General features: G+C 48.8%; 1 long non-coding RNA gene across 3 annotated transcripts in view; it reads right to left on the bottom strand.

Annotated features, from left to right (window-relative positions):
* Positions 1 to 15426, bottom strand: part of LOC121099776 — an 82760-nt gene that overhangs the window by 12544 nt on the left and 54790 nt on the right. The gene's annotated exons all lie outside the window — the stretch shown is intronic.

The raw sequence follows: 15426 nt of genomic DNA, 5'->3' as shown, positions 1-15426 counted from the left end.
CCAGCACTAATCTCAGGCAGCACACGCTTCCACTGGGACAAGGCTGGGGAATGAAGAGGTAACATGGCTTTGGGTGCGGGGTTGTGCCTTACGCTTTGCTTGTAACTCCAGTCTTTGTAAACTGAGTCGTATTTCCGCCATTGACTTACTTTAGAATCTGTGGGCTGTAGTCAATTAGCTTCTGATGGATTTTTCACTTTGAAGGGGCTGGAGCACCGTCTGCATCCCATACTTCTCTTGTAGCACACAGGGGGCACGCACACACGCGCACACACGCCCACGCACGCGCACACACACAGAGCCATATGAGGCTCATGGCTTTTACAGGAAGCCTGGGGCAAATCCTTCCAGGCCATGAGCCATCATTTCCCAGCAGTTCCGTTCTGAAGGTCCCGATTTTCCTATTTGGTCACACCTGGTATATATTAAGCTTGGAAATAAAACAATAAGGATATCATGAAGGCATTTCACACTTTTCATCGAAAACTCCAAAGCTAAGGACTCAACAAATATTTCTTTGGCACCTATTAGCATAGCACTGGGTGGAGAAATATTTTATTTTTACTCTGCCTGTCCCTAAAAACGATTTATGGTAACTTTACAAACAAATTGAAGTCGAAGGCAAGGTTTCCTGTTAGGAACAGTGCTTTTTCTCTTTGAATCCCTAGTGCCCAGCACAACGTGTGGGACATAATAGGCCCTCCGTCAAAAATTCTTACGAAGAATGGATGAAAAATATATGATCAATTCAGTGGGAGTCAGGACACAAACATAATAAAATAATAATAAATATTATAATTATATTAATATATTATGATTATATAGATATACTGGGAGCCAAAGGAGTGATAGAATAAAAGGGGGGTTTCGGCAGAAGGGGGTGGGACCAACAAGATGAGCTCCTGGCACTCATCCTTTTTCTCCAGTGAGCCTGAGACTGATGTCACAAAAGAAGAAACAAGGCCAAAGATGTGTGTGTCTTGTACAAGGGCATACAGCTAGAATCGTAGAAGGACGGTGAAATAAGAACCATGACTAGTTATAGGAAGAGGACTCTGGACATTAAGTTCAGATTTGTAAGTCTCAAAGTCCCTATTCTTTGCCCTCTACTTTTGCAGACTGAAGAGAGCCCACGCTGGGGCTGGCATCTGGGAAGGCTTAGGGACTTAGGAAGTGGAAGGAAGGGGAGGAGGGGACACAGTGTGGGGCGGTTGGAGGAGATGGCCCAGCAGAACAGCAGTGGAGAATCGCCCTGGGAATGGACCAAGTCCTTAGACCAGGGCTGTCCCAGTACATGATGCTTTTGGGGTTGGGCCCCATCGTAGAGGCCCCTAAATGCCAGTTCAAGGGCTGAAACTTTATCTTGCGGCTACAAGAGCCCATTAAGATCCAAGCCTGATGAGCTGCGAAACCATGTTAAGGGGAGACAGGGGTATTATGGAACAGAGAGAAAGGGCACAGAAGAGCTGAGGATGAGATTGAAACAGGTGCATGTTCCTTCCCTGCCCCAACCCCCGGCCGGTCCTGAGCCAGGAGAGGCAGCCACCCGGCCGGCTCTTCGCATACCTCCGGGTAGGAATCGGTGACCCTCGTGGCTCAGGCACAGGGCTGCAGACCTGCCAGTGGAGACGCTCGGGCTCCCCCTCTCCAGGCAGCAGAGCACGCTTTCAGGGTACCCCTCATGGCATCCAGGGTGACTCAGCATTCATAGAGCCACCAACTTCCCCTCCCGCGGGCCTGTCCCGGGCTTTGGGCACCGTCCTGGGAAAACCAGGGCCCGTCCCCAGGGGCTGGCCTTCTTGGGCCCTGCCAATCCCAAGAGGCCGGGGAGGCCAGCGGCTGCGCACCACCCTGTAGCCCGCTGGCCCTGCAGCAGCGTCCCTGCAGAGCGAGAGCCCATCCAGAAGAAGGCCTGGTTCAGACATCAGGAAGAGGCTTTGCTTTTCAGTAACAGCATTGCAGATAAGATGTTGGCTTGGCCATATGGATTGGATGCTCTCAGATGAGCCAGTGTTCAGCCTCGGCCCTAAGAGGCTGGCTTTCGTATTTGAGAGCACACCTCCAAGAGCAAACATTTCTCAGGGGATAAAAAGTTGCGTATTGACCTGCTGACTTCTCATCTGAAAACCTCATTACTTCCTCTGTGGAATTCTCCCCTCTGATCCAGGGGCATCTCAACACTGACACATTGGACCACTGACCCTGTGCCCTTCCCCCACGTCCCCACTCCCTCTTCTCACCGAACCAGTTCTTCAACTCCAGGCTCCCACCCTCTCTGGTTGTCATCCTCATGAGTCCTCCGGCGGGGGCTTCAGGCTTTGGATGAGACCTCTCTACGTCCTACCTCGAAGCCCCACCTCCCGGTCCAGCGGGGCTCACCCCACCCACCTTAGTCTGCGATCAATCTGTCTGCTTTTGCTTGCATTGGTTCATGCGCGGCCTCGGGGTGTGGACCCAAACCCTGGTGGTCACACATTGCCCCCACTGCCGGCAGCCCTTTTCCTGTTCCCAGCCAGATCCTTTTCTAGGCCTGGGGGACCGATTGCAAATCACCACTTAGAACCCCCTATAAGGTCTCCGTGGTGCTCAGCGCGCGGTCGGTAGCAGAGCTGAATGTTCGAAGCAGGCCATCTCGCACAGTCATTCGGAGCGGGGACCACGCCAGGGGCTGATGAAGCAGAGCTCTGAGCACATGGAGATCCCCTCCAGGGACTTGCAAGCTGCTCGGGAATAATCTGAGGGTCCTGGGTTCCCACCCCACCCCAGGCAAGGGGAAGCAGAGCAAAGGAAATAGTGTTCTGTTTCGATTTTTGTGAAAATGTTCCTATGCCCTAGATATGAGGCCTGGGAAACTAAGAAAACACACACAATTTAAATAAAGGCTCTTTGTAAACTTGAAAAAAAAAAAAAAAGACCTTTATTCTCAGAAAAAAAAATCTATTCCACATACTATATTTTTTAAGAGGAACAAACTGGCGATTTCATCTCTAAGTCAAAAGTCAGAGGGTGATTGGCCATCTCTATAAACTGGAGTCTTTGAGTGAATATGGGTAAGGTATACAAAAAGCCAATAATTGAGATTTCTGTATTTAATAAAGCAGTGGTGCTTTTATAATTAAAATACAAAATATGACAAAACCCTAGCAGGCTCTCCATTACTTCCAAGAGAGTCAAGATTCCTCAGGACAGTGTTCAAGGGCCTTAAAAATTTAGGGCTAAGCTGCTTTGTTACCCATGACTGGCCATCTTCTCCTAAGCTTCTGTGCCCTAGCACATTCTGGGAAAGAATCACTGCCTTGGTAGAATCCTTCTATCCTTTTCTTGGCTATCTTCCCCTCACACCCTGTTGTCAGCTAGTGTTATGGGCTGAATATTTGTATCTCCCCGCACAAAAAATTTGTACGTCGAAGCCCTAATCCCCAATATGATGGTATTTGAAGGTAGAGCCTTTAGGAGGTGATTAGGGTTTGATGAGGTCTTGAGGGTCCAGTGGCCTTATAAGAAGACAGAGGAATCTTGCTCCCGTCCACCTGCGTGCACTGAGGAAAGGCCACAGGAGCACAGGGCAAGAAGGCAGCTGTCTGCAAGCCAGGAAAAGAGGCCTCATCAAGAACCGAATCAGTTGGCACCTTGATCTGGGACTTCGCAGCCTCCTGAAATAAACGTCTGCCGTTTAAGCCGCCCAGTTTGTAGTATTTTATTATAACGGCCCGAATGGACGGAGACAGCTGGCAAACACCTACTCAGCCTTTAAGATCCAGTTCAATTACTGCTTCTCTCCAAAGCCTTCCCGAGCACTTCAAGATAAATTAGTCATTCCCCTTCCTGTGCCGTCAAAGTACTCTGGTCCCAGAGCTTCTGTAGCTCCTGTCTGATTGCATCAGACCTATTGATTCGTGTCTGTCTTCCATCAGGCTCCGAGCTCGTGGCAGGGATCAGTTCTTACTCATCTGTGTCGTTATCCCCCCACCCGGCCTCTCCCTATCACCACTGTCGTGTCTGGTGTGTAATTATGACTCAATAAATTAGTCTTTGAAGAAATAGTTTCTATCTAAATCTCTGAATGGGTTGATTCTGATCGTCACAAACACAGCCCTCATTATCAGGAAGAAGAACAGTTGGGAACACAGCCATCACTAAACAGTATTTCTATAATGCCCACGGGCATACGGCCATACAAGTCAAACAAAATGTAGGTCTGGAGTAGAACTCACACGTGATTCCTGGGATCAAGGACTTTGCGATCAGGTCAGAGAGCAAGGCCTCTACTGAATAAAATCATGAAATTTTGAAGTTGGAGGCACATAGTTAGAGAAATAAAACAAACAAACAAGTGTTCAATTGATTTGTACCTCCTGCGGCATGGCTGTCTCCCCAGCATGGCAGCTGCAGGCCTGGGGGATGGATCTCCACTGGGAACATCTAGAGATCTTAGGGATCTAAGCTGGGTTCATGGTCAATGTTGGGGAGAATGACTCCCCTGCCCCATTGGGTTATACTCTGGTAGAGGGCCCCCCAGGGTGTCACAAGTTTAATGAAAGATTTTTGTGTCCTAGTCTCTGACCTCAGAACCCAGGCAGGAGTCCAGGGAACTTGGCCAGGGATGGATTCAAATAAGGGATGGCATGCTACACTCAGAATCCCTACTTCTCTCTAGCAAGGCCTTGCTCCTGGATCAAAATAGTCATGGCATTTCTTATTTCCCTATATAGCGATTTCCAGAGAATTTCTTCCTTCTCCTTCATGTCGGTTAAGGTCCTCCGAGAAGCAGGTGTCAAGCCCAGATTAAAGCATGCAAAAGATTAATTGGAGGAAACACTTGTGATGGAAGGGAAGGCGCAGGAGTAGGCAGACAGGGCCTTCATCTGGTGATACGGGTGTGACACCTGTGAGGGGAGTGAGGGAAGGAGCATCAGAGGGGCCTCAGACCTCCGAGCAGTCATGTGAGGCCCAGCCGAGCCAGGGCTGCCCAGATGGGGACTTCCCTAGAGGGAGGGAACGGCCTGGCTCTAGTACCCCTTGCGCAGCCAGAAGAAGTGGGGCCTGTCGTGACTGCCATGGTGGACCTGAACGTGCAGCAACTGGAGGCTGTCGGTCAGCTGTGTTCTCTGCAGAAGGTTCTCCTGGAGGGACATTTGAACAGGGCATCTCCATGGCAGCGGCACCCTTGCAAATAGAATTTTGTTGGGTTGCTTACAGAGCTGTGTCAGACTCCCAGCAGTGAACATGACTTGACTTCCACCCCAGAAGGAAGCAGGCCCTCTGCAAGCTGGCCTCTGCCAGCCTTGGCCCCCCGTTTAGCAAGCATGCCCTTGTACACTTGCACTGTAGCGGTGGAAAGCGGGTAAGGCACCACCCACGCTGCAAATACCAGGGAGCAGGCATGAAGTCCATAGCCACAGGTGTGTGAAAACAAATCCGTGATTTCTTACGCAATTAAGTAGTTTCTCTGTCTGTTCAGGGTTTCTCTGCCAATTCAGAGTCATCTTAGTTAATTCGGAGTGTTCCTGCTCCTGACCCTTCCCAGGGTCACATGTTCCAGGTCTCACCTGTCCTCGTGGCAGCAGGGGAAATTGGCATGCCTGGTCCACTGTCCTGCCCTGGCTTCACTGGGGATGTCCTCCCGCAGATCACCAGCCTTTTTCTTGGTGGCCTCTCCTGCTGCTACCCATGCCCCACCCCCTATCCTATCCCTAAATGGTCTGTGGCTCATACCACCTACCTCACAGCCAGAACTAGAGTTGCCAGTCAGCAACCAATGCCATTTCTGATCTGTCTTGCCTCTGTCTGCCTCTTGCAAGCTTTGTCCTGTATCGTGTTGGGTATGCAGCCAGCCTTGGGAAGGGGCCATGACCTTGGGCAAAGCAGCTCTCTTCAGCTGTATTATTTCCAGAAGAGAGCTGGCAGCTGAAGACTGTCTGCTGGTGACACTTCCAGCAGCTGGGGAAAGAGATCCTTCATTCCTGAAAGGGAATCTGGGAGGGGTCCCTCGAGCATGAGTATAGCTGTGTGCCAATATCTTGAGAGTGTAGGCCATTACGATCTTCCTCACACCCTGAGGACGTGAAAGTAATGAAATACTGAATTAATATTAATTAATTAATAATTCATGTTCATTTTGATTTTCAGTTCCATTCTCTACCTCAACAGACTTCATGTCAAAGTGACCGCTCACTCATTCGAGGAGTATTTACTCACTGGGGAGATTTCCCAAGCCTTTCCTGGTTCTCCCTTCACTTTTTTTCCTGCTTCCCCCACCACTTGTTTGCACTTCGACCACAGACTGTCAGGGGAAATCAAAAGCAGTGAAATGCAAACCAGTTCATTGTCAGCTCTGGCCATAGGCTCAGAATCGATGGGAAGTGGCAGCTACGGTACTGGCCAAGTTGATTTGGAAATGTTTCCAACAGCTCCTTGCTCTTGTTTCCGTGGGTAAGACCTAGAGATGCGTGCACACATCATTACAGTATCTCCCCCAGCATGGCTGCTCCCGAGTCACAGAGAGGCTTTGCTGATCTATGACAGCTCCTTTGTCACATACCTCCCACTCTGCCCATGAACACCCCCAAAGAAGAATCCATTGATTCAGAAAATGTGAACTCCAACATAGAATCCACTGTGATATTCTTCACTAATTCCCCACGGCATCCATGCAACAGGGTTAACTACTTCTCTGTTATGGTAACATATGGATGAGTCATAGCCCGGATAATCTTCTAGAACCCCTCAGAGCATCGGAAGCTGGGAAACAAGCCCAGAGAGGACTCAGCCTCTCCTAATATAATGCTCCTCTTGTGCAGACCCACCGGGGGCCGCGCCTCTGACATTTCAGCTCTAGAAATGTTCCTCCCTCCACTTCCAGTCTCCATCCCAGCCACGTGAACGCCTGAAATTCCCATCTCTAGTGACTCATTCCCTTGGCTAAAAACATGAGTCCTTCTCTTACTTAGTCTTTGTTTAACATGAAGAGTCCCCTGGGAGGGTGCTGTTTTACATCATTCATAGAATGTGAGAGCTAGAAGGGGTCTTAAAAACAACCGAGTTCTGTGTGCTCGTCAAACTGGATGCCGCAGTCATGGCAGAGCCCGGGGAAGTCACAGGAGAGATGGGCACGCCTTGGAACAGGGACTTCCCTGTGCTCTGCAGAGTAACATTTTCCTTCAACTGGGGTGTAACTGAAAACATCACTTTTATATTAAAGCAAACAAGGCTACAATGTGGCGCAGAATGCCAGCATTTATGTGAATTTTTAAAAGATTGTGATCTGTTGGCTGATTCTCGACAACTACTGGTGTATGAATTTACTCATAATGGCTGTTGTGGGCACACTGTTGGAAAGTTTGGGAAGATACTGCTTTAAAATGTGCTGCAGCAGTTCTACTGCTGGGTATTAGAATTTTGACTCCAATTATGATTTGTCTTTTTTTTCCTACATCAACAAGCAATTAACTCACTTCTGACACTGTCTACATGGAGACAGTGTCAGATCCCACAGGTTAAGGTCTCAGTCCTACGAGACTGCCCTCTGCCCCCACTTTAAACACCAGTCATGAGTTCAGGTTGTCACTTGTGCTTCTCACCTACCCGCTATAAATTGGAGGTTCCCATGACCCCCTTCTTTGGGTTCTATTAATTTGCTAGAGCGGCTCCCAGAACTCAGAGGACCATCTTGCTTACTTGATTCCTGGTTTATTACAATGGGATTTAACTCGGGAATGGCTGAATGGAAGAGATGCACGGGTCAGGGTATGAATAAAGGGCTCAGAGCTTCCATGTTCTTCTAAGTGTGCCTCTCTCCCCCAATCTCCAAGTGATCACTAATCTGGAAGCTTTCCAAACCCTAACCTTTTGGGGTTTTATGCAGGCTTCATCACACAGAGATTATTGATTAAATTGTTGGTCATTGGTGATTGAAACCTCCAGCCCTTCTCCCCACTCCAGAGGCAGGGGTGTGAGGGGACTGAAAGTTCCAACCCTCTAATGCAGTTGGTTCCCTTGGCAACCAGCTCTCCTCTTTCTGTTACCTAGAGGCATTCCAAAAGTCAGCTCGTTAACATAACAAAAGACACCTTTTTCTCTTTCGTCACTTAGGAAATTCCAATGTCTTTTGGAGCTCTGTGCCAAGAACTAGGATGAAGACCAAATATATATTTCTTATTATAAATCACAATATCACAGTATTCACCAAAAAGAATTGAAAGCAGGGACTCAAACAGGTATTTGCACACCCATGTTCATAGCGGCATTACTCACAATGGCCAAAAGGTGGAAGCAATCCCGTGTCCACTAACGGATGAATAGATAAACGAAATGCAATACAGACTTACAATGGAGCATTATTTAGCCTTAAAAAGAAAGGAAAGTCTGACACATGTTGCCAGATGGATGAATCTTGAAGACATCATTCCAAGTGAAATAAGCCAGTTACAAAAGGACAAATACTGTATGATTCTACTCATGTGAGGTATCTTGAGGAGTGAAATTCATAGAGAAAGAAAGTGGAGTGGTGGTTTCCAGGGTCTGGCGGGAGAGGGGAGGGAGGAGGATAGGGAGTTCACGTTTTAGGGGTACAGAGCTTCCGTTTTGAAGAAGAAAATCCTTCTGGACACAGATGGTTGCACACAACAGGAGTGTACTTAACACCACTGAATGTACATTTAGAAATGGGTAAGATGGGGGGCACCTGGGGGGCTCAGTTGGTTAAGCGTCTGCCTGCTCATGATCCCAGGGTCCTGGGATCAAGCCCCATGTCAGTCTCCCTGCTCAGTGGGGAGTCTGCTTCTCCCTCTCCCCCGCCCCTCCCCCCTGCTCATGTTCTCTCTTTCTCTCTCTCAAATAAATAAAATCTTAAAAAAAAAAAAAAGACATGGGTAAGATGGCAAACGTCATGCTATATGTATTTTTTACCACAAGGTTAAAGAGGTAGGGGAGCGTGTGAGACAGGAGTAGAATTTCAAGATCAGGTCATCCCACCTACAGTGTCCATTTGCAGACGACACAAGCTGAGGTCAGAGCAATCATTTCCTGGGTGCCTGGTTAGTTAGTGCTGGAGCTGAGCCCAGGCTTCCTGAATTCTGCGTCAGTGCTCTTTCCTCTAAATGCTACTATGTATCATTTTTCTCCACATGGGTAGGAGAGACACAGGTGACAAGGGCAGTCAGTTCAGGTAAATGTGGCAGTGTCACTTGTACCCCCCTCCCAGTTCCCACTCTACTATCCTAGTCCAGGCCTCTACCACCTGAACTACTGCCACAGCCCCTTAATTGGTCTCCTTGACTCTAGTGGATACATTCTGCGTGTACTGCTACTGGATAGCTCCAACCAGATCATTCCCCTGTATCCAAACTGTCAATGGATTCCCATTCTCAACAGCAGAAATGGCAAAAAAGCTTTTGACCTAAATGCAATTCAATCAATTAGGAGCGGTCATGTGTCAGTTTGGGTCCTCCCAGAAGCAAGCACCAAGATGGGGTTAAAGGTGTAAGAGATCTGGGGTGCCTGGGTGGCTCAGTCAGTTAGGCATCTGCCTTTGGCTCAGGGATCATGATCTCAGGGTCCTGGGATCAAGTCCTGTGTCAGGCTCTCTGCTCGGCAGGGAGCCTGCTTTTCCCCCTCCCTCTGACTGCTGCTCCCCCCCCTTGCGCACTCTCTCTCTCTTTGTCAAATAAATAAATAAAATCTTTAAAAAATAAAAAGGTGTAAGAGATTTAAGGGAGAAATACCTAAGAAGGGTAGGGGGGTGGATGCAGAAGTAGGGGGAGGCCTTCCCACAATGCAGGTCTGACACCTGTTCAGAGGAAGATGCGAGACGTGGGTGGGAAGAGCTTCAGACTGCAGAGTAGGGCTCAGCGAGTCCCGGCCAGACTGATAGGGAGTCCTTGAGCCAAAGCTGCCTACAAAAGGCATCCCAAGGGCAAGAATGGCCCAGTTCCGGTAGCCCTGCCATGCCTAGTCGTTGGCCAGGAGCAGCTGGAAGAAATCTGACCAGGTGTGGACACCATGAAGGATCCAAAGGTGTGGCTGCTGGAGGGTGTCAGTCAGCTGTGTTCCTTGCAAAAGTTTCCCTTGAAGACAGATCCGGAAGGGCACCTCCATGGCTGCCACAAGACGCTGGGTATTTTTATGTTTGTATGTTGAGAAGCACATGGATTCTGAGGCCATTCTCAGGTCAGAACCAAGTGCCGCAATCAACTCCTGGTGTTTCTATGTGGCAGCGGTGAGTATGGGAGGGAGATGAATGGGGCGGATGAGCAGTGTATTTGGCATTCCTTCTCTTAACCCAGTAGATAGAGCCAAATTCCTTAGTCTGCCAGCCCATAACATCCATAACCTGGTTCCTGTGTCCACTGAAATGCCATGTAGCCCTCAAGGCAAAAGCCACCTCCTGCTTAAAACTTTCTTTTTGTCATCTGTCTTTCATTGAACTTGTGTAGCCTCTGCACTTTTCTTATGGCACCTGCTACATTGTGTCTTGTGTCTTCAACATGTACGAGCTTCATCTCCGCTAGACAGCTCCTGAGTGTCCGTGCGACGCCTCGTTCACCTGCAGTGCTGTTTCATAATGGCATATCTGTTCCCACCTCGATGGCATTGATGTAGAGTCTAGTCAAATTAAATTAACTTTCTCATATCAATGGGCTCATCAGATAGGACCGCCAAGTTCAATGCCAATGCCTGGGCTGATGCATGGATCTCCTCCAACCAAGAACACAGCGCCCTATCTCACACGTCCGTGCCACCCAGCAGTGAAGAGAACTGGGCATTCCTCTTCCCCTTCCTCTTCCTCCACCCTGTAGTACTGATTCACATGTGGAATGGCTATAGCAAGAAAAGACCTTAGGAGAGACACTTTATCACCCAACACAACATAAAGACCACTTTAAGACCCCTTATAGAGCCCTAGCAACATGTAAACAGTAGATATTCAATATTCCTTCAGGAATAAATAAAGCGAGCAAGTCAAAATTAGAGTGGGAGAGGCGTCAAGATTCCGAAGACAAAAATTGCAGCTCCAAGGTTCTTCCCTGGGACAGCGCTGGCCCCAAGACGGATCCCAGGTCACTGAGTTTGAAAGTAATGTTCTGTCAATTCTATTTCCTCTTCTACAGATCACTTATTCTCCTGCTGAGGTTTCATACAGCTCCCCACCTCCCTCCAACTGGCTTCAACCATTGCCATGAAATACATCACTCTAAAAGGGAAAAGCAGTAGACCTTTCCTAACTATGCAGAAGTGGGTATAACGAGCTAGTCATTCTCCCTTTAAGAAAAAGAAAAGAAAAGAAAGAGAGGAATGAAAAGGAGCAAGAGCCACTTCAGGAAGAAATGAGCCATCTTCATGGAAGCATGAGACAGAGTCTAGAAATAACCTCCAAAGTGGAAATTTGATGACTGCCTTATTCAAAATATTTACTGTGACTGAAAATACACTGTCAGGGTATTATAGAGCAGACAGTTGCACTTGAGGGAAAAATAAAGCTTCATGAATAGGAAAAATACTTTTAAACGATATATTTTTAATAAAAATTAGGTGTTCGTGATTTGTCATGGAGGCATAGGTGTCTGACCTAACTGCCCTTATTTGCTCCCGTGATATATTTGGCATTTTCAAAGGACATTCAAGAGGTGCCCTTTTCACTACCTGGTGCCGTCCTGGCACCCCTCTGTGGACCTATGGACAAAAGGAGCACACAGTGAATGTACTCCTAGCACCCCACTGCTCTGGAGCCCCAGCTGTGTGTGAGGGATGCCTGAGATACACCCATGGGGATGTTCTGGGTTTCCTCTGCCCATTTCTCAATGCGGTAAAGAGAGAGAAGCCCCTGGGTTGCCACCTACAAATGACCATGGCCATCCGAGATGCCCTGCAGTGATGTTAACAAAACCTTGTCAGGTTCCACAGAACAGCTAAGTCTGCTGAAAAAGCAAAGCCCACTCTTGTGGTTTCCTGCAAAACAGGAACCCCAGCAGGGTTGGTTCCTCCAGCCTGTCAGCCTCACTCTCACCCTCCTCTCTCTGTGCCCCAGACAACCTTTGTCCCCAGGGGTCAGCAAAGCAATGGTGCAGGACGAGTGTGAGACAGCTGTGACTTCCTAAGAAGCACACTGTGCAGTTTGCTGTCACCTCTGTGACACCTCCCCTTCCTCAGCTACTGCCTGTCCTTGGTCCCGGATGCCAGGCTATGCCTTGGGGACCCAGTTCGTCCCTGATCTCAAATGAAAATGTAAATGAGAGGCGCAGAGATGCAAGAGAAACGGAGAAAGAAACAGAGGTGCACAGAGCGACAGCGAGGTGGAAAGTCAGAGAGACAGAGGGAGAAAAGTCTAAAGAAGGTGAAGAGAAGAAGAGAGAAGTGGAATAAAGAGATGAAGGAGCGAGGAGACTGAAAATTATTTTTTCCTTTTTTTCTCTCTGGGGGCTTGAAAGTTCCTTTAGAGTGATTCACTCTGTTTCCTCTGCAGAGAGCAGCTGCCGTGGTTAATCAGAAATGCCCATTTGCCATGTCAGAAGAGAAAGCCACGGCGGGGAGTCCTGGGCTCTGCTGCCCTGGAAAGAACCCTCTGGAACAGGTGGGAAGAACATGCTGCCGGTAGCTAGGCAAGCAGCTGGCCCCTAAGGTCCACAGCACACTTAGTACCCACTTCCGGTCAGCAGGCAACAGGCCTGGGGACTAGCAGTCACAGTGCACACGGCTAGGAGCGTGTTAGGAAGGAGGTCTCCCCTCACAGGCAGACCCACCCCTTCTGACCCGACCTGGAGTTTTCATTCTGTGTCACACTGCCTGTGCCTGGGGTCTCCAGGATTCAGAATCCCAGGACTGGAAAGCAGGATGGAGTGAAGGCAGGAAGGAGGCAGGGCTCCCACTTATGGTCAGAAGTGGAGGGAGCATCCAGATGGCCCGATTTGGTCTTGAATATTCTCTCGTCCACTTCTCGTGGGACCCTGTGTGACAAGTCACCCAGTGTCTGTGCTGTGTGTGAAGGATGGCAGTGTCTATGTAATAGGGCAGCTGTAAGAATTAAGCTGCTTTGATAGTCTCAGTGGAGCCCATGATCTCAGAACTGCTTTACCTGGTGGCTGAGGTCTGCGGGGGCGGGTTACTGCATACCTGAGGTTTCGGGGGGCTTTGTCGGAGGGTCAGGAGCTGAAGCCCCTGGCTGGTGGCGTGTTCAAGGTGCTAAACCAGAAAGACATCTGGAAGCTGATCTCACAGCCAAAAGGGGAGGACTCTGGGGTGGGCCAGCTCTCTGAAAGCCATTCATAAAAAGGATAGATTCTTGGGATGACCATTGCCCCATGGACCTGCTTACAATGAGCTTGTTTTAAGAAACAGTCTTTCTGAAGATGATCAGTGAATTTTAACCTAGTCCTCTAATGCCTATGGCCAAAGTTCCAGTGCTTTCCATGGGAACGGTTTTACTCATTTATTCATGCTTTCAGGGTTTACTCATTTCTTTCTAATCCTTTGAATAGCCATTTTCTGTTTTGCCAAAATTGTAGCATTATAAGGACCCTTCCCCCAATTCTACTGAATTTACTGATTTACAAAAAAAAAAAAATGTTTTAGCTTTTTATAAAATTTCTGATGATAATAGATTTGGAATGTCTTCAGGAGATTTGTTTTTTTCTAGCAGGTTTTGGTTGACTTGTTCCTATTTCAAGGAATGTCACTCTGTTGCTTCAGCTCCCTGCAGCTGTAGCTGGGGAGGGGTCTGAGTGGGGAGGGGGCCTGGGGCCTGGGGGAGGGGGAGGGGGTTGGAGAAAATGAGTGCTAGACACTGCCAGGCTGCTGATCCCAGAGAAAGGAGAGGCTGGAGGAGAGACAAAGGGAGAGTCTGAGAAGCAGAGAGGAGGGAAGACTGAGGGGCAGAGGGAGGAGAGTGAGACTAAGGCTATGAACAGGAGGGAGGGGGGAGTGTGGGAGCCAGCCTCCAGCGGGCCCCACCTCCAACTACCACCCAGTATAGTCCTATCCATGTTGGGTGGGGATGAGCTGTGTACCAGCAGCATGCTGCAGAAATGAGCCTGCAGCTTCCACCTCCATCTCTTAGATCACTAGTTCTAGAATAGCCGGATGATATGTTGTGGGATACCTGAGCTGTCCTGAGTGGTGTACGTGGCCAGGGAGGAACTGAGGCCACCCACCAACAGCTGTGAATGCCTGAATGTGGGTTTGGATCCCAGCCTGTCCATAGAGATGCTCTGAGCTAGAAATGCCTGGGGCTCTCACCTATAAGGCCCCGCACAGACGTTTCCCTAACCCAGGCCAGTGTTGTGGCCAGGCTAGTCCTGAGGTTCTTACTGCAATTGCAACAGTTTTAACCTCAGCAACAGCCATCAGAGAACTTTGCAAAAATAAGGTTTATCTTTCACAGGTCCTGGAGGGTACATGGTCCCCCCGGGGACCGCAGAGCAAAATCATGGGTGGAGAGAGAGTGAGCATGGACCTGGGGTTCTGCCTTTATTGGGATTGAGAGTGGGGCGCCTAGGGTCTCAAGGGTTCACTTTTCGTGGATGAAATGAAAACCTAAGAGCAGGAATTAAAGTTCCAGAAGGGAAAAGCAGGGTCACTAAAAAATGGAAATTCATGGGTGGGGTGGCCTGGCTCTTTATCTAGCTGTGTTGCTGGCAGTGTGTTTATTGGAGATGGCTGTCTTTGAAGTGGATGCCTCAGCCATCAGAAGCTTCATGTCAGGCACTTACAATAAAAAAAGCTAATGGTCCGGCACTTACTACAGCTAGCCATCTGGGAAGTGGAGGGTCCAGCTCCAGCCCTCGGATGGCAGGATATCTTGACTGCAGCCTTGTAGGAGACCCCAAGCCTGAATCAGCCAGCGAATCCGCCCTGAATCCCTGACCCACAGGAACCCTGGGAGATAATAATGGTTATTGTTATTTTAAGCTGTCACATTCGTGGATGATTGGTTATGCAGACAGACAGGGGAGGAGACAGAAGAGCAGAGCAGGGGAGACTGAGGAGGAAGGAGAGTTTCAGGGCCCCAGATCCCGGGAGGCCTGACTCTCTTGATGGCTCTCTCCGGCCCTGGCAATGCATCTGTAATGAGTCGCTATAAGCTTCGCGGGTAGTTGAAAGGAACATGTATTTTATAAAGTTGGGACATTTGATAGATTGGTCTTTATGGAAACGATCCTTAGATAAACTGACTTTCAGTGAATTGATTTTTTATGGATAACCTAGAGCTGGAATGCCTGGAGTGTTTTCATACTTTGAAATCCTAGAAGCAGGTATTAGAAAATATTTTAATTGAGATATGATAAGGTAGAGTTGATATAAGTATTAAGGTAATGGGGGTGCCTGGGTAGCGCAGTCGTTAAGCGTCTGCCTTCGGCTCAGGGCGTGATCCCGGCGTTATGGGATCGAGCCCCACATCAGGCTCCTCCGCTATGAGCCTGCTTCTTCCTCTCC

This window comes from Ursus maritimus, unplaced genomic scaffold (assembly GCF_017311325.1).
Source record: "Ursus maritimus isolate PB19 unplaced genomic scaffold, ASM1731132v1 scaffold_30, whole genome shotgun sequence".
In the NCBI taxonomy this organism is placed as follows: Eukaryota; Metazoa; Chordata; class Mammalia; order Carnivora; family Ursidae; genus Ursus; species Ursus maritimus.
Note: the sequence above shows the minus strand (reverse complement) of the source record. Positions and strands in the feature narration are given on the sequence as shown.